The 19,035-nt window shown below is 41.5% G+C and overlaps 2 pseudogenes; both read left to right on the forward strand.

The window, feature by feature from the left end:
* Positions 1–3,499: 3,499 nt before the first annotated feature.
* LOC136136053 (cytochrome c oxidase subunit NDUFA4 pseudogene) lies at positions 3,500–3,743 on the forward strand (annotated as a pseudogene).
* A 13,417-nt stretch (positions 3,744–17,160) lies between these two features.
* LOC136136054 (mitochondrial import inner membrane translocase subunit Tim9 pseudogene) lies at positions 17,161–17,490 on the forward strand (annotated as a pseudogene).
* Positions 17,491–19,035: the final 1,545 nt, after the last annotated feature.

A 19,035-nucleotide genomic window follows, 5' to 3' on the forward strand; every position in this document is an offset into this window, starting at 1 on the left:
CTAAGTAAAGATAGAATCTAATTTTAATTTCATTAAGATAAGGACAAATGAGTTGGCTATTTTGCCCTGTCAATGAGCTATTTTGCTTGAAAATTCTACAGGAGTAAGCTGTCCCACTAGAAGCCCAGAGTAGATGGATGAACGTCCTGAGCACTTTTCTAGGTGATCCAGGCTCTACTACAATTTCACCGTACCAGAAAACTGCATGTAAAAGAAACCACGTGACATATAATTTTTTTTTTTTCTTTCCCAGCAGCACACCACATACAGAGACACAAGTGTCTCTACATTTTTTCAGGCACTACAGAGGTGTCACTCACAATGACCAGGCCTCCCTCCTGTCCAGCTGCCAATCAGGCACTGTGTGGTTGGTCTCCAAGCATCTATCATGGTGAAAGATCTCACTCCCTTGTTTTCACTTAACATACTAGATCAATATCCTGCCCAAATTCAGGGCTTGAAACAGGTCTAACAGGGAGCAATGGGAATGTAGCCAATGAAAGCAAAGAATAATATAAACAATCCCAAATGGTGAGTTAGTTACAAATCCAAATCTCCAATTTTCAGTGTAGGAGGAAGATAAGAAAGAGAAAAAAAAAAAATAACCTGAAAATGTAGGAAGATGTGATGAATTCTCTCCTGACTTCTGATTTAGCAACTCTATTTTCTCTCTGGAGTTCTCTCAACAGAGCAATCAAAATGTGATAAAAATTTTATTTTTTATGCATGAGCACTCACTGGGTGCCAGCTGTTATACAAACATTTTATGAAAACAATTTCTCGTAATCTTCACAGTTCAGTAGATTCTACGATTATGCCCGGTTTTACTGATGAGAAAAACAGAAGTTCAGGGAAGTGAACTGACTTATCCAAAGTCACACAGGTAGTAAGCTGCATGCTACACTATACAATAAAACACACACACACACACACACACACACACACACACACATATATTATCATCCAGGATAATAGTTCCTGACCCTGGCCACACTTAGAATAACTGGGTAGCCTTTAGCCTAAAATACCATTGCCTGGGTCCCCCTTCTACAAATTCTGACTTAATTGATCAGGGTGGGGTCCAAGAAATGTTGTTTTATTCTGTTTTAGGTTTATTTGGGTGATTCTAATATGCAGCCAGGGTTAACAACTGAACTATGTCTAGTTCTCAAACTGTAGCATGCATAAATCACAAGAATCACCCAGAGTTTCTGATTCTGTAGGTATGGGGGGACCTGAGAATTTGCACTTCTAACAAGTCTTCGGGTGACGGCGGCGGCTGCTAGGCTGACACTTTGAAAATCGCTGCTTATGGACAGACTAAATACGGCTGAGACTGGCTAGATGTTCACCAAACCTGTCTTCTCTTCCTGGATACACAGCTAAGCTATACTTCCCAGCCTACTTTGCATCTAGATGGGGCCACATGGCTAATTCTCCCCAATAGCATATGCGTGGAGGTGATTTTTCACTTTGGGTCTAAGGCACTTGAGAGCAAGTGAGCCTTTTCCATGCTGTCTCTCTCTTTCCTTACCTACTAGCTAGATGCAAAGGATCCAGTTTCTGAGACCCTATAAGATAGTAGAAATGCTGAGTCTCTAAATGACTGCATGGAACACGTGAACCCCATTCCCAAGGACCCACGTAGACTATCATGTGAATAACCAATAAGCCTTTATTGTTTCTTATAAGCCATTGAGGATTATAAGAGTGGCTTTTTCAGCAGTTAGCCCTGTCCAGATGAAAACACTGCACTAATACAACCATGACCTTGTAGGCAAGCCATGAGACCTCGCTGAGCCTCAGTTTCACCATCTATAAATGGGAAATGGACTAAAAGGAGCTCAAAGATCTCTTTCATCTCTAATATTTTATGATTCTATGAAAACACTAATAATTCCAAAGTGGAAGCAATACTAACTACAAAGAGAAATAAGAATCTCTGTTTCATTCAGCATTGTCTAGGGTACTGCTGGGATACAGAAGAGCATAGGTGTGTTCCCTACACACCTAAAGGTCAAGCTAGAGAAACAAAATTAAAGCACATGATGCCATAGTAAGCAAAACAAGACGATAATAAGCCTACCTTCTGCCTGAAGTCAAAATATGATAAAAAGCAGAGATTCTAATAAATTCTAGACCTGCCCAATGACAACTCAATCCCTCTGGAGATAGAATAAGCAATGGAAACAAGCTCCTGGACTTCAATCTGACCAACAAATATAGACTAGACAATGAGAGCTATTCCAGACTTACTTCTGAACAGCAATAAGTGGTTCATGGTATGGAGGGGGGTGTAATTTTGAGAGAAAGTAATCAAGACCAAAATAAAGGAGGAAAATGGTAAGTGTAGTACATGCATCCTTAATCACTGGGAAAAGTTTCCATTAGCTACCCACAATAAGATTTTCCAGACTTTTAAATGAATGTAAATGTTAATCACAGCTTCCAATGCAAACCAAAAAACTACAACAGATACACACACAAAAAATCAACCCAAGCACGACACTAAAGATGGTCATCAAACCATAAGAGAAGGGAACAAAAGAGGAAAGGAAGAAAAAAGACCTACAAAAACAAACCCAAAACAATTAAGAAAATGGTAATAGGAACATACATATCGATAATCACATTAATCACAGCTTCCTTCGTATCTAGACGGCTCCTACATATTTTTAAGGGATAGGTACATAGATAGATAGAATATGGTAGGTGATATATGATATACAAAAAAAAAACAACCTGTCACTGTGTTCGTGTAAGTATTCAAAGGTATCTATTACTAGAATAAATGCCATTTTAACAAATTTTCTTACCAAATCCTTCTCCTTGCCATTTTAGCATCTAATTGTCATTAAAACCAAAATGAATGGCTGAATATACAAATAAACTGCTTATGGAAATACCTGACAGAGCAAAACTGAAATTGACTTTTCAGATGCAAAATTATAGCTAACATTTTTTTCTCTCAGAGCTGGTACCAAAACAGTGTAGATCCTATGATAGAGTTAATCAGAATTACAAAGAACAGCGATCACAGATAATTTACTAAGATGCCTCACAGCTTAGGCTGACAGCTCAGTATAAGAAAAGCAATTGATTTTAGGCTAACATACATGCATAAACAGATAAAAAATGTTAAAATATATTTGTATATAGAGAAAAACAATTAGATATTCTCAGCAAACAGGTGTTGACTAGCTACCACTGTGCTAGGGCAGCAAGGCCAGTAAGACTGAGTCCTGGCCATCAGGTTGTTCAGAATCTCCCAGGACAGACAGTTCATATAATGAACTACCATCTAGGTCATCATCACTGCTTGTCGGGGTGACTACAGTATGCACATGCCTCCCATCCTGCGCCCTTCCAGTTCATTCTCACCCTGCAACAAGAATAATTTTTCTAGGGACATCCGCTCCTCCTAGGTGGGGAGACTGCTTAGTCCCAGGCCTTGCAGATTTGTTTTTCTCTATCTGGACTCAAGGCCTCTGTGGCAACCATGCTCCACCAGATCATCACTCAGGCCAAGAAGCGTCCTAGCTTGATCCCCCTCTTCGTATTTACTGGAGCAGCAGCTACCGTAGCAGCACTGTAGCAGCCTTGCACCTGCCATTGTTCAACGCAGATGTCAGTTGGGACAGAAAGAATAACCCAGAACTCTGGAAAAAACTAGGTCCCAGTGATCAGTGCAAGTGAACATAGATGGCAGCAAACTAAAGAAGAGGGTCCAGACTTCTAAATGAAATGTTTCACTATAAAGCTGCTTAGAATGAAGGTCTTCCAGAAGCCATCAGCCCAATTTTCCATGTAACCAGGAAATATTTCCCCTCCAAAGGCATGAAATCATGTTGGTGTATTGTGTTGGGGATTACACTGATGAATAATCCGAAACTTGAAAAACAAAAAAAGAAGAATTTTTCTTTCTTCAGCTGTGCCACATGGCACGTGGGGTCTTAGTGCCCTAACCAGGGATCAAAACCACATTCCCTAAAGTGGAAGCCTGGAGTCTTAACCACTGGACCCCCAGCGAAGTCCCACGAATAACTGTTCTACAGCTTGTCACTCATCTGTTTAAAATCTGTCCATAGGTTTCCACTGACCTGAGAGCAACATCGAAAGGCTTTACCTAGCAGATAAAACCCTTCACCCTCTTCTTCTGGCACTCTTAGCCCTCTCCACCTTCATTTCCACTCTTCAGCATGAAATGTGTTGATCTCAGGGAAGCAGACCTGAGATGGGAGTAGACATGCAAGAGCCTTACTGGGGGAAACGCCTGTGAAGGGTAAAGGTGGGGAAGCAGGAGAACTCAGGGAGAGACGTCAGACTTCGATGCAGGGCTGGCACCTATGAAAGGATAGGAAAGAGGATGAGTTGGGAAGAGTTTCAGACTGCAGACAAGTCTAAAAGTTTGAGCCATGCTGATGGAGTGTCCTCAAGGCAAAGCTGGCCAGTAGAGGAGTCCCACATCACACAGGGATGAGCCTGCACCAGCAGTCCCACTGGGCTCTGTGATTGGAAGGGAAGGGAAGGGAAGCAAGGAAAGAGGAGAAGGAGGGAGAGGGAGAGACTGTGTTTTGTTCACCATGGTATACCAAATGACTATCACACTGGTGGCATACAGCTAAATCTTAGTAAATGTTTACTGAATGAATGATGGACTAAGTTTGATGGGAGCACAGAGGAAGGAACCATTATTCATATCTGGGAAGGAAATGGAAGTAAGTATTTACCGACATGCTTAAAATATTAAGACTGAGTTGTGACTGGTGGAAGGCTCTAACTCACAGAGTGAAACTTCCAATCTGGTCTTCTCTGATTTCTCTCAACAAGGGCAGACACCAAGCTAGAATGAACAAAGAAGGGGGACAGGTCTACTTCCTTCTCAGAAGAAGTGGAAATTTTTAAAGCTTTAAAGATTCTGGGAAGCAAATCACAATTTTAGAGGTGATGTATTTGAATCTCCAAGAACTCAGAGAAGATAAAGGGAAGAAGCAACAGGGAAAACTGCCAAAGAGAATGTGAGGTGTATCCAGGAAATCTTTTCATAAGCATTCAGTAAATGAATGATTCTGGCCAGGGGAGTTAGTATTGCTTCCCATTCCCCCTACTGAGAGCTCCTTCTTCATCAAAACCATCAGCAATGAAATTATAAGAGCCAGTATCTAATCCTTTCAAAGTTAGATTTATGGATTGTATCATGATCATTAGGGACATTATTTATCTGAGCAAAACAGGAAACAAGGGCTTCCCTGGTGGCGCAGCGGTTGAGAGTCCACCTGCCGATGCAGGGGACACGGGTTCGTGCCCTGGTCCAGGAAGATCCCACATGCCGCAAAGCGGCTGGGCCCGTGAGCCATGGCCACTGAGCCTGTGCTTCCGGAGGCTGTGCGCCGCAACGGGAGAGGCCACAACAGTGAGAGGCCTGCGTACCACAAAAAAAAAAAAAGAAAAAAACAGGAAACAAATACACTTCCCAGGGACCTGTAACTCCAATAAGGTACCATCTGTAGTATTAGAGTTAAGAAGTCATTACAAACGCCAAGTTGCTTCCTGATTCATCAATGTATACATCACAGCAGGAATTCCCTCTGATTCCAGCCTTGCCTAGACTCTTAAAATCAATTGCTATAACCCTCAATCCCACTCCACATCTGCTTTATTGTGAGGGAAAGAAATGCATTCACAGCAACTCTTGAGTGAAAGAGTTCTAGAAATAAATACAGAGCTGAGGAAGGCGCTGTAACTCCATCCCTCTGCTATCATCACTAATTACCCCTCTTCCATTCCAAGCCTTCCCAGGTTATGCTCGCCTGCCTGCTTGCCTGGAAGTCAGATATGTCATAGGAGATGGTCCCAGAAGCCCAAGTCAAAGCAGCCTTAGGCGTAAGTGAAACTGATAGTCGTATGCACTATGAGGGACCCAGAGAAGAGCCTCCAGCCTCCGAAAATTCTCTCTCACTGACATTTGTACTAAGGCTGAAATTTCTACACTCAAAGTTTCCTTCTAAAGGAAGAAGGCATTATCAGAAACCAGGATCTTGCATAGCAACAGAACTCATCTGTATCCACTTTCCCTCACCTCCAAGCAAACTCCCCTAACAGTATATACTCCCCTCCTGAAATGCGATGGTCGGTCACCTGCCTTCAGACAAGAGACAGAGTTCACCTGGATCATGAAGTTGGGGGAAGGTGGTCATTTCTAGATCAGTCTCGCTTGGACAGCAGAACTTCCTGACTAGGAGGTAGATGTTATTATCTCCTTTACACAGATGAAAAACCAGTGTAGAAATGCCCCCAATTGTTAAACACCTCACTCAAACACACCTCTGAGGGGCTGCACTTTATAACCAGCTAGTAAATGAAGGCACCCTCCCTGGGAAGCTCACACTCCGTCTTCTCAAGCTCTCAGCTCCTTCCCATGCTTCAGCACTCAGCTTAACTGCCACCGTCTCAGAGCAGCCTTCCCTGGCCACTCGGGCTAAAGTGGGGCATCCCTATTTTTTCTCACAGTACCCTATTCTTTTCCTTCATCACATTTATTATAGTTTGTAAGTATATACTTACTCCTGTTTGCTTATATGCGGTCTGGTTTTTGCAGTAGACTGTAAACTCCACAAGTGCAGAGATCATTCCTCTCCTCAGCAGAACAGCCTTGCACATAATTGATGCTCAGTAAACACTGCCTCAATGAATAATGGGTAGAGTTGCATTTCTAATCCAAATTGCCTAATTATTACCACTATGCGTGCTGCCTCCCCGTAAATGTGAGAATAAACTCCATTTAAAGCCTGAAGCCTCTCATTCAGTAAGACTTCTTCCACTGGAGCTGAGATGATTGCACAAAATTCTCTCGCAGCCCTCAAGGAGAGGCTGCCCATCCCCGTCATGCTCCACAATCCCTGGGGTCAGCCTGGGCAATCTCCCTGGGGACTTGCTCCAAGTTGTTCTTATTTGTACTTCAAAACTCCACCACCACCCTTGAAGCTCAAACCATCTGATTCTAGCACCTGATTAGGTCTCAGTATCTATATTTATTCACATTATCCTAAAAGTATACGTGAGTTTTCTAGAGCAGAGGTATTATTACTTACAGCAATAACCACATCAGTTCTCCTCTGGCTCAGTTCTTTCCTTTGCGGCTATGTGATGAGAACCAGAGGTCAGCCTACCTATACCAGGATCTATACTATAGGCAAGGAACCCAAAACATGAAGCTGCGAGCTTATCTAGGATGAGGGCAGCTGTCCCCCTACCCCTGTGAGAGAGAAAAAACTTTTCTCCCCAATGCAAACAAATGACCCTTGGGAAGAGAAGGGAACAACTCCTGAGTTCTGGTCCTTTGGAATGTAAATAAATGACTCCAGGAAGAAGCCAAGCATCTACAAATTAACAATCTCTTCAACGTCTCCATGATACTAGGTTTCATTCCTCTTCTGAAACATAAGCATTTACCTTGGGAGGTAAACTTCTCAGGGTGGTCTCTTACTTACTATCTAACCACCCTTTAAATACAAGACTTGTCCTGTGACCCCGATCCCAGGTTTCTTTGCTCAGAAAGCCCTAACCATACGGAAACATAAAAATATTTTCTCTACAGCCCCACACCACCCTCTGGTCCTGCTCGAGCTGCCATCTCCTGGTTTCCTATTCATTCTTCCATTTTCATGAGCAACTTTAGGTATTAGCTCTTGAATCTCTTCTAAATTCTGCCATCATCCTGGAGAATTCTAACACCCTTGTGGACAAATGTTGGGGAAGTGGGGAAGCCTGATACTCAGACAAAACTGAGGTAACCAGCATGAAAAGCATATCAGTCAGGGTCAAATCTGGAAAACAGTAACCACTCTACGTACTGCAAGTATGGAGGGTTTAACACAGGAATTAGAGGTAGCTAGAAGAGCTGGGGAAGTGAAACTCCAGAAATTCACTGCTAAAAACCTGTGCTTACATGGAAGCAACCTAAGTGTCCATCGACAGATGAATGGATAAAGAAGATGTGAGACATACATACAATGGAATATTACTCAGCCATAAAAAGAAACAAAAGTGAGTTATTTGTAGTGAGGTGGATGGATCTAGAGTCTGTCATACAGAGTGAAGTAAGTCAGAAAGAGAAAAACAAATACTGTATGCTAACACATATATATGGAATCTAAAAAAAAAATGCTTATGAAGAACCTAGGGGCAGGACAGGAATAAAGATGCAGACGTAGAGAATGGACTTGAGGACATGGGGAGGGGGAAGGGTAAGCTGGGACGAAGCGAGAGAGTGGCATGGACATATATACACTACCAAACGTAAAATAGATAGCTAGTGGGAAGCAGCCGCATAGCACAGGGAGATCAGCTCGGTGCTTTGTGACCACCTAGAGGGGTGGGATAGGGAGGGTGGAAGGGAGACGCAAGAGGGAGGGGATATGGGGATATATGTATACGTATAGCTGATTTACTTTGTTATACAGCAGAAACTAACAAATCATTGTAAAGCAATTATACTCCAGTAAAGATGTTGAAAAAAAAAACCTGTGCTTATAGCATAGGCTTGAATGTCTTATAAGAAGCTCCCTAAGAAGTTGCTTCAAATGCCATGTCTTTATCTCCCCTCAGCACCTCCTAAGAGAGTAATGGCCTCTCCTCCCCAACCTTCCCATCTCCCGTCATTGGTGGACTCTAACCCAGCTTCTGGGTCAGAAGCGGAAAGAGGACTCAGGGAAACTCAGGTTTCTGCCCTGAAAGAGAGATCATACAAGGGGTTTGAAGCTGATTCCAAGTTGACAACAAATAATCCAGCACAAGGCTAGAGTCATGGTCTTCTCTGTTTCTTCTCCTATTTGAAAGCATTTATGATAGAGAATCCCTCCGACAGCTTTTGCTTTTATTCTTCTCAAGAGATGGCCTCTGGAAGCCATTTGCTGGAGAGAATTGCTTTCATTATATATTTGGTCATCCCAACCAGGAAGTCCTCAACTTTCTTTTCAGCAAAGATAAACTGCTCCAATAAAAATTAAAAAAAAAAAAAAAAGGATAAACACAGAAAGATGATGATACCCCTAAACCATCTCTTAAATACTAAATTAAAATGCTGAATATAAATCTACAAATGGAATGTAGCAGCTTCCTGAATACATGCAGAAGTGGTTCCATTGCTACATTTTCAAGGAGCCCATTCTGGACCATTTTCATTAGGGAAGAATTTCCTCTAAAATCATGAAATTCAAATCATGAATATCAAATATCCTTTGGTGTTTCAGGTTTTCATGATTGAAAACTTCTGTGCTTTTTTCTGCTACATTAAGTAAAAATGGAAAAGTAAAATAGTTGAATGAGTGGTGGCATGAAATTTCTTTTAGCTCAGCATGAACCCACAGAAACCAAGAAACATGAAAAGTTCATCAGTTTAAAAAGGGATTGAGGGGCTTCCCTGGTGGCACAGTGGTTAAGAATCCGCCTGCCAATGCGGGGAACACAGGTTCGAGCCCTGGCCCGGGAAGATCCCACATGCCGCGGAGCAACTAAGCCCGTGCACCACAACTACTGAGCCTGCGCTCTAAAGCCCGCAAGCCACAACTACTGAGTCCTCGCCCCACAACTACTGAAGCCCTCATGCCAAGAGCCCATGCTCCGCAACAAGAGAAACCACTGCAATGAGAAGCCTGTGCACCATAACCAAGAGAAGCCCCCGCTCGCCGCAACTAGAGAAAGCCCATGTGTAGCAACGAAGACCCAACACAGCAAAAAAATAAATGAAATAAATTTATTTAAAAAAATACAAAAGGGATTGAACTCAGTGAAAAACTAAAATTGCTATCCAGCTTGAAATTAACCTCCTAGATCTTGCAAGATGGAAGCATACCTATATGATCTGTTATAAAAACTTAGTGTTATGTTTTTAAAAATCAAAGTATACCATAGAAGCATGGATGGTACCTTACTGTTGTACAGCATTTATTGAACAATTGCTGAATAAAAAGCTAGGTAAGAATTAAGAATGTGCCCTGAAGGCAGGGGATGGAGAGTAGAAGTATAGTTGTTCCATGGAACATAAAAATAGACCAATAATCAACTACCAGATGACCTGATATAATTGAAAACTGAAGGTAAAGAGATAATCTGGGCTTCCCTGGTGGTGCAGTGGTTGGGAATCCGCCTGCCAATGCAGGGGACACGGGTTCGAGCCCTGCTCCGGGAAGATCCCACATGCCGTAGAGCAACTAGGCCCGTGTGCCACAACTACTGAGCCTGCACTCTAAAGCCTGCAAGCCACAGCTACTGAAGCTTACGCACCTAGAGCCCCGTGCACTGCAACAAGAGAGGACCCCACTCGCCGCAACGAGAGAGAGCCCACGCGCACCAATGAAGACCCAACGCAGCCAAAAATAAATTAAATAAAAAAAAAAAAAAAAAAAGAGATAATCTGATCTGCAAAGAGCCCTCTGCACATGTGTAGTTTCTCATGTATGTGTTTGTGTGTGTATACATATATCTATATATACATAGTTGGCCACAAAAAGGAACTTCAGAAAGAATTACCCCCCATATGAATCTTACCTTCTCACTGTCTCTTCAAACAGGCTATGACCACTCCTGTCTCGGAACAATAACTGGAACTTTTTCCTGCTCCTCTACCTCTCTCTGGTCCCCCTCAGAGCACTCCTTTTCTGAATGAGAACACTTACTGGCAGAAGCATACAGTATCATATACTAGGTCCTGTGCTAGATTTGGAGGGTACAAGTCAAATACAATACAGTCTTATTTCACAGAGTAGAAAAAAATAGAGAACCCAAATTATTGCCTATCCAGAATCCTGCCCTTCTGGGAACAGTAACCTCCCACCAAGGCACATGGAAAGTACCTTCAAAAGAGGGGGAAAAAAAAATCAGGCTATCTGCTGACACTGAAGAACTTGGGTTTGAAATAATCACTCAGGAAAATGAGATTATCAATGACATTTTACGTATCTTAAAACAGTAATAATACTCATTATACAGTTAATTTTATTGATTGATTGTCACAATCGTTTTTCAATATCAGGATCTCCCTTCAAGAGGTTTGTGAATTTATTTGCCTTGTAGAAAACATGCTTGTCAAAATAATTTTTTAATTACTTTATGTTTTTATATAAAAAGAGGGGGGAGGATTCTTTGAAAAATACAGAAGCCAGTTAACAGTGGTTACTCTAGAGGATGAAATTAAAAGATATTCTCACTTTTCATTTTGTACACTTTAGCTTTGTTTGAATTTGTTCTTATAACAATTATTTGGTTTATTTTTTAAATATTCGTTTATTTATTTATTTATTTGGCTGCATCGGGTCTTAGTTGCGGCATGTGGGATCTAGTTCCCCGACAAGGAACTGAACCCAGACCCGCTGCACTGGAAGCACGGTCCCGACCACTGGGCCACCAGGGAAGTCCCTGGGTTTTGTTTTTTTTTTTAATAATTTGAAAGAAAAACAGAGATTTCTAACCTGAAAGAAAAAGATTAACACTTTTTCAGTGTCTGGTCCCCTAATTCAAGTTTAAATGTCTTTATGGTTTTATGACTCAGAGTGGAAGCTTTCTCCTTCCCATGTCTTTTTTTTTTTTTCTTTTGGCCACACCATACGGCTTGTAGGATTTTAGTTTCCTGACCAGGGATGGAACTGGGCCCTCAGCAATGAGAGCACGCAGTCCCAACCACTGGACTGCCAGGGAATCCCCCTCTTTCCCACATCTTAAGATGGCCTAAGAGATGGAGAATCTCTCTCCATTAGAAATTATATTCATCTTTGACAGAGACTCAACCGTTCTCTCACGTTTTTTAAAAAAAAAAAAGAAGAAGAAGAAGAAGGCGGCATTCCCTGGCTGATCCCGCGGCTTCATGACGTCATCAGTCTTGGCCTCCTATTTTTTTCTCCACCATCCTCAGCACATGTATTCTAACCTCAAGGTCCTACCACATTTACAGTGTGGCAAAAGGAGCTTGCAGACTGAGTTAGCCCCCTTTTGAAGGTACTTTCCATGAAGCCCCCACTCAGCAACTTCCCCTATACCCATTGGCCAGAATTAGTCACATGTCCACCCCTAACCTAACTGCAGAGGACGCTGAGTACTGCAGTTTTCAGCTGGTGCATTGCCACCCTGATCGAAGAGAAGGTTCTGTTTATTAAGGATGAAAAGGAGACTAGCATTGAGTAGGCCACTAACAGTTTCCATAGTTACCTGAAACTATGAAAACATTTTGAGGAAATTTTTTTATAAATTATTTATCTTACCCTATAACTGACTTGGCATTTCTCAGATTTCCCATCCATGCTCTGGGTTGTACAGCTTTAGTGCCCCCATGATCCTTCCAGGCTGTAAACATACCAGAAGGTCGCAGTACACCAAGCCCTACCTCCAACAGTTTCTCTCACCTCGCCAGCTCCCTCCTCCCACTCACAAGCAGGAGAGCTGCCCTCTGGCTCAGGTGCACCTTGGCTAAGCTTCCTGGCTCTTACCCTGCTCCTGCTTTGCCATCTGGTTTCCCTCCTTCTTTTCCCAACTCCCAGGTATGTCTTTTTAAAATTATGTCCATTGAGTGATTGCAAATTCATATGAATGCTGACTGCAGCTTATATAAAATGTGAACTGAAAGTCTTACAGTTTTAGGACAAATTTATGGAAATAAATCCACATATGCAAATGTTTCATAAGAGGAATATTACTGTAAATGCAAGACAAGGATTCAAACAGATGGAGACAAAATATAGAAAGGAATAGAAAGGCAGAGAAAGAAAAAGAAACAGAGTCTGTCCCTTCCTTTAAGTACTGCTGAAAATTCCTTATCTGCCACGTACAATCTAGATAGATTAGGGGAGCAAAAGTAGAAGCAAGATGCTCTTGAGGATATTTTTCTTCCTGTTAGAATGTTGGTTTCTTAAGAAGAGCAACTATGCCACCCATATATTTCATCAAGGACCTTGAATTCTGATAGAAATTTGGTAAGTCCTAAGTGATGGTCCTTAAATAATATATTATGTTGAAACACTGACATGGGAACTGGACAACATACTCAGTAGCATAAACAAAGCCAACCCTTTCCTCTAGGCTAGTCACAGAATAGAGAAGAGGAATTTACAGGAGAAAACAAAACAGAACTGAATAGAGTCAGAAATAGACCCTCATAAATATAGTCAACTCACCTTTGACTAAGGAGCAAAGATAATACAATGGAGCAAAGACAGTCTTTTCAACAAATGGTGCTGGACATCCACATACCAAAAAAAAAAAGTATCTAGATACAGACCTTACACCCTTCACAAAAATTAACTCAAAATGGATCACAGTCCTACATGTAAAATGCAAACTATAAAACTCCTAGAAAGTAACACAGGGAAAAGGCCAGAAAAACTTGGGTATGGCAATGACATTTTAGATACAACACCAAAGGCATGGTCCATGAAAGAAATAATTGATAAGCTTGACTTCATTAAAATTAAAACTTCTGCTTTGTGAAAGACACTGTCAAGAGAATGAGAAGACAAGCCACAGACTGGGAGAAAATATTTGCAAAAGATAAGTCTGATAAAGGACTGCTATCCAAAATATACAAAGACTCTTAAAAAACAATAATAAGAAAACAACCCAATTTTAAAAATGGGCCAAAGACTTTAACAGACACCTCACCAAAGAAGATATACAGATGGCAAATAAGCACATGTACAGATTCTCCACACCTTACGTCATCAGGGAAATGCAAATTAGAACAACAATGAGAAACCACTACACACCTATTAAAATGGCCAAAAGGCACAACACTGACATTAGCAAACGCTAATGAGGATGTGGAGCAGTAGGAACTCTCATTCACTGCTAGTGAGAATGCAAAATGGTATGGCCATTTTGTAAGACAGTTTGCTGGTTTCCTACAAAACTAAACGTACTTTTACCATAAAATCCAGCCATTGCACTCCTTGGTATTTACCCAAAAAAAGGTGAAAACTTATGTTCACACAAAAACCTGCACACAGGGGCTTCCCTGGTGGCGCAGTGGTTGAGAGTCCGCCTGCCGATGCAGGGGACACGGGTTCGGGCCCCGGTCCGGGAAGATCCCACATGCCGCGGAGCGGCTGAGCCCGTGAGGCATGGCCACTGGGCCTGCGCGTCCGGAGCCTGTGCTCAGCAACGGGAGAGGCCACAGCAGTGAGAGGCCTGCGTACCACACACACACAAAAAATCTCCCAACAAAGAAAAGCCCAGAATCAGATGATTTCCCTGGTGAATTCTACCAAACATTAAAGAATTAATACCAATCCATCTCAATTCTTTGAAAAGACTGAAGTGGAGGAAAGACCCCCCAAACACATTTTATAAACCCAGCATTCCCTTGATACCAAAGCCAGATAAGAATACTATAAGAGAACAGAATGGTGGTTACCAGGGCCTGGAGTGTGGGGAAAATGCAGATGTTGATCAAAGGTACAAAGTTCCAGGTATAAGATGAGTAAGTTCTGAGGATCTAATGTACAGTATGGGGATTACAGTGAACAATACTGTATTATATACTTGAAAGTTATTAAGAGAGTAGATCTTAAATGTTCTCACCACAAAAAGAAAATGGTAATTATGTGAGGTGATAGAGGTATTAACTAACACTACTGTGGTAATCATTTTGCAATATATGTGTATCAAGTCAATACATTGCATACCTTAAACTTGCACAATGTTATATGTCAATTATATCTCAAAAAAGCTGGGGAAAAAAAAAACAATTTTCCATAACAACAACAAAAAGCCCAGGGCTGGTATGGCTGTTCCCTAATGGGTAGTGGGCATTATAGACAATAATAATAAAAGTAATATAATACATAACAATTATTTAGCACATGATATATGTGGCAGGGATTGTTCTAAATACTTTACTTAGAAATTTTATCTTAGCTAATTCTCTTATCACTCATCTGAGGTAGTTGTTGCTGTCGTTATTATTATTATTATTCCCGCATTACAGATGTGGAAACTGAGGCATAGAAAGGTTTAAGAACTTACAAGCAAAGAGTAAACTCAGACCAAGGACTGGAACCCAGACCAAGCTCTTAACCTGCATATACTGCTTCTACAGTGAATTGTTCCCCTTAAGTTACTTATAAAAGGCTCCTCTTCTCTTTCTACAATCAGTCAGTCAATATTCTTTTTTATGTTCAAACAGTCCCCCAGTATTGCCAAGAGTAATCCCTTCAAGCTGACTTGAATATCTTTTCACACACACCCCCATTAGTCTTTGAGTATTTCCCTCCTTTCTTGCCCAACAAGATGTTTCAGTTCATCTTGTGTTTTCCCTGCCCCCAGACTTCTCCCAGATTCTTCAGGGAGCTCTGAAGAATCAATATTTTTAAATATCTATCAAAAAAAATGTATTTTAAAATATCTCCAAAGCAACCCATACCAACTAATACATTTAACAGGGTAGAGTAAAATAATTTGCCAGTTCATTAATGAGGGTCATGGTTGAATTATTATCAAGAAAAAATGTTTAAAGTAATAGATTTCATCTTCACTAAAGTAATAATTCCTTAAGGAGTCAAAGACATGCTGGATGAGTACAGCCAGGACTTCAGGATTTGATCCTCTTAGTGAAGAGCCAGGCTCAGTTCAAAACTTCATAGGCGGGACTTCCCTGGTGGCGCAGTGATTAAGAATCCGCCTGCCACTGCAGGGGACAGGAGTTTGATTCCTGGTCCAGGAAGATCCCACATGCCGCAGAGCAACTAAGCCCGTGTGCCACAACTACTGAAGCTCTCACACCTAGAGCCCGTGCTCCACAACAAGAGAAGCCACTGCAATGAGAAGCCCGCGCACCGCAATGAAGAGTAGCCCCTGCTCGCTGCAACTAGAGAAAGCCCGCACACAGCGATGAAGACCCAACGCAGCCAAAAGAAAAAACAAACTTCATAGTCAACCAAGGCACCAAGTCTTACTTAAACTGACAGAGTCCTTCCGAGAAGACACATAAATGAAATTTAATTTATTAAAATTGTTGACTGTTCTATGCTGTCATCACTGTTAAATCAGATCAAATTAATCACATCAGCATTCCTAAATCCTGAAAGAACTTGGCTCTAATCCTATTCTATGCCCAACATATGGGCCCAACATACTATAAAAACAAAGCAGGTCATATGAAACAGAAATTTCCCCTTTTGCCCCAAAGGAAATAAAGTTCCATAAATCTTGAGAAATTTCTTGGAAGACAAAAATCTACCATGCTCCTCTAAAAATTATTTCACCTGACACCTGAGAAACAAGTCTTATTTTTGCATTGACTTAGACAGTTACAAACATGTGAATAAACCAGATGACTCTAGAGCATATTCAGGAAGTAAAGGAACCTTGGTATCATACCAAATGCAGGTTTGAATCCCAGCTCTAACCCTTATAAACTCTGTGACCCTAGGTGTGCTATTAAATTCCTCTGTGTGGGGCTTCCCTGGTGGCGCAGTTGTTGAGAGTTTGCCTGCCGATGCAGGGGACACAGGTTCGTACCCCGGTCCGGGAAGATCCCACATGCCGCGGAGCAGCTGGGCCCGTGAGCCATGGCCGCTGAACCTGCGCGTCCGGAGCCTGTGCTCCGCAACGGGAGAGGCCACAGCAGTGAGAGGCCCGCGTACCTCAAAAAAAAAAAAAAAAAAAAAGACACTTCATTCAAGTACATGGGACAAATCCTGGAGAGTAAGTGCTTAATAAGGGCTAGCTATTGCTATTACAGGCTTTCTTCTCTATCTCTAATGACTGCAATTCCCAGTGCCACCCATATTAGTCAGATTAGGACAAGTGATTCTTCAGGGACAAATTAATCCAAAATCTCACTGGTTTAAACATGTAAAAATTATTTTACACTCAAGCAAAAACCACTGTAGGTCCTGGCAACTCTCTGGGGCAGCTGTCCCCATGTGGTGACTCAACAAATCAAGTGCTAACATTAGGGTCTCTGCCATCCAGCTGCCGGGCACCCACCCATGCCCCAACCCTCTGTCCCAAGACTAGCCTCTCTGCCTCATACTGGTACCAAATGGGAGAGCCTGTGCTTAAGGAAGAAATCAGGCCTCACAGGAGACATTCAAGCAAAGTTTAGCTGCTTTTCCAGAAAAGAAAGGAAACTCATGCATCAGAAAAAGTGACTGATAAACATACCAAAAGAATATGGCTGCACAAATACCAGAATCTGATCAGTTAAAATAGTTCAATGAACTTCTTGGAACCTACTATAAACTTAAAGAAACATGCTTTTTGGATTATGTTAAAGACTTCACAGGAAGAGAAGTAATACCTGTTGAGATAACCTGTTCAGAACATTGCTTATAGAAATATTTTTAAATGATGCAAAGAATATCCATTAAATTTCAGGAATATCATATTCAGCAGAATGAAGCCCTGGCAGCAAAAGCACGACTCTTAACTAACCACAATAGAGAAGTCCTGATGGATGGACTTTCAGCAAAGGACTGCCAACAGCTATTGCACTGGAAATGAGGATTCATCTGATAGAATCCCTTGAAAGCAGTAGCCACCAGGTTAAACTGTTTGTCATGACTGTTTGGCAAATGGAAACTAGTGAGAAACAAAGTTGCAATTTACCAGGAATAATCAAAACAGAAGGTCTTACTGTTTAGTTAAAATAATAAGGTGCAACATTTGTTATGGTTTTAAGATTGAGCAGCTTGGCCACTTGATTAGAAAAATAAACCATTATTCCTTCAACTGTGACTATTAATTTTAAAATAAAATACGTGTTCAATCGTGTATAAGAAAAATGTTTTATAACTAAAAGTGAAATAAATGGAAATATCACTGACTAGTTGTTTATACCATATAGTACCATAGTATTCTGACCAGTCTGTGGACACCTTGAAATGTTTTTCAATAGGAATTATCCTCTAGATATTCCTGTTCATTTACATCTGCCTCACACTGATGGTAAATACATAAAACAGTTACTTGCTTTAAAATAAAAAATAATTCAGGCTGCTTTCACACTGTGGTTATCTTACCATGCAGCCTCCTTCATGATTGCTAAGACAAGAGAACAGAATGAAAGGCTGGTGTTTGCTTTTCTACTGCCACACGTCACTCCCATTCATATTTACTTGGCCAGAGCTGTAACATGGCTCCGCTTAGGTGCAAGCAGACTGCAAATTGTAGCCTTGTATTCCCAGGAAAGAAAGGAGAACTGGATATTGGTTTGCACTACTAACTTTTTTTTTTTCTCTAAGTATTGAAGTTACTGATACAAACTATAGTAAATAGATGGGATATCTTGAGTCCTGACTTCATGCTTAATCAATATCTTGTATAGGTTAGTCTCATACAGAAAATAAAGACAAAAATTTTTAATTGAAATGGTAATAAAATTGACACTTTGCAAGCTTGCTTCCTTAAAAAAAAAAAAAAACTTCCCACAGACTATTGTTTTCATGAGAAAGGAGCTCATTACTCTTTTGCTTTTTTTTAAGTGGGATTGTTTTTTTGTTTTGTTTTGTTTTGGCTGTGCTGGGTCTTTGTTGCTGCACGTTGGCGTTCTCTAGTTGTGGTGAGTGGGGGCTACTCTTCATTGCAGTATGTGGGTTTCTCACTGCAGTGGCTTCTCTTGTTGCAGAGCACGGGCTCTAGGTGCACGGGCTTCAGTAGTTGTGGCGTGCAGGCTCAGTAGTTGTGGTGTGTGGGCTTTGTTACTCCGCAGCATGTGGGGTCTTCCCGGACCAGAGATCAAACCCATGTCCCCTGCACTGGCAGTTGGATTCTCAACCACTGCACCACCAGGGAAGTCCGGAAAGGAGCTCATTACTCTTTTATGGCAATACTGACTGGCATTTCAAAAGAAAACCCTAGGTCTTAATTATACTGTGATTAAAATTCTTATATACTTTTTTTTTTTTTCTTTTTTTGCGGTACGCGGGCCTCTCACTGTTGTGGCCTCTCCCGTGGCGGAGCACAGGCTCCGGACGCGCAGGCTCAGCGGCCATGGCTCACGGGCCCAGCCGCTCCGCGGCATGTGGAATCCTTCCGGACCGGGCCCTG

Source organism: Phocoena phocoena, chromosome 16, assembly GCF_963924675.1.
Source record: "Phocoena phocoena chromosome 16, mPhoPho1.1, whole genome shotgun sequence".
Lineage (NCBI taxonomy): Eukaryota > Metazoa > Chordata > Mammalia > Artiodactyla > Phocoenidae > Phocoena > Phocoena phocoena.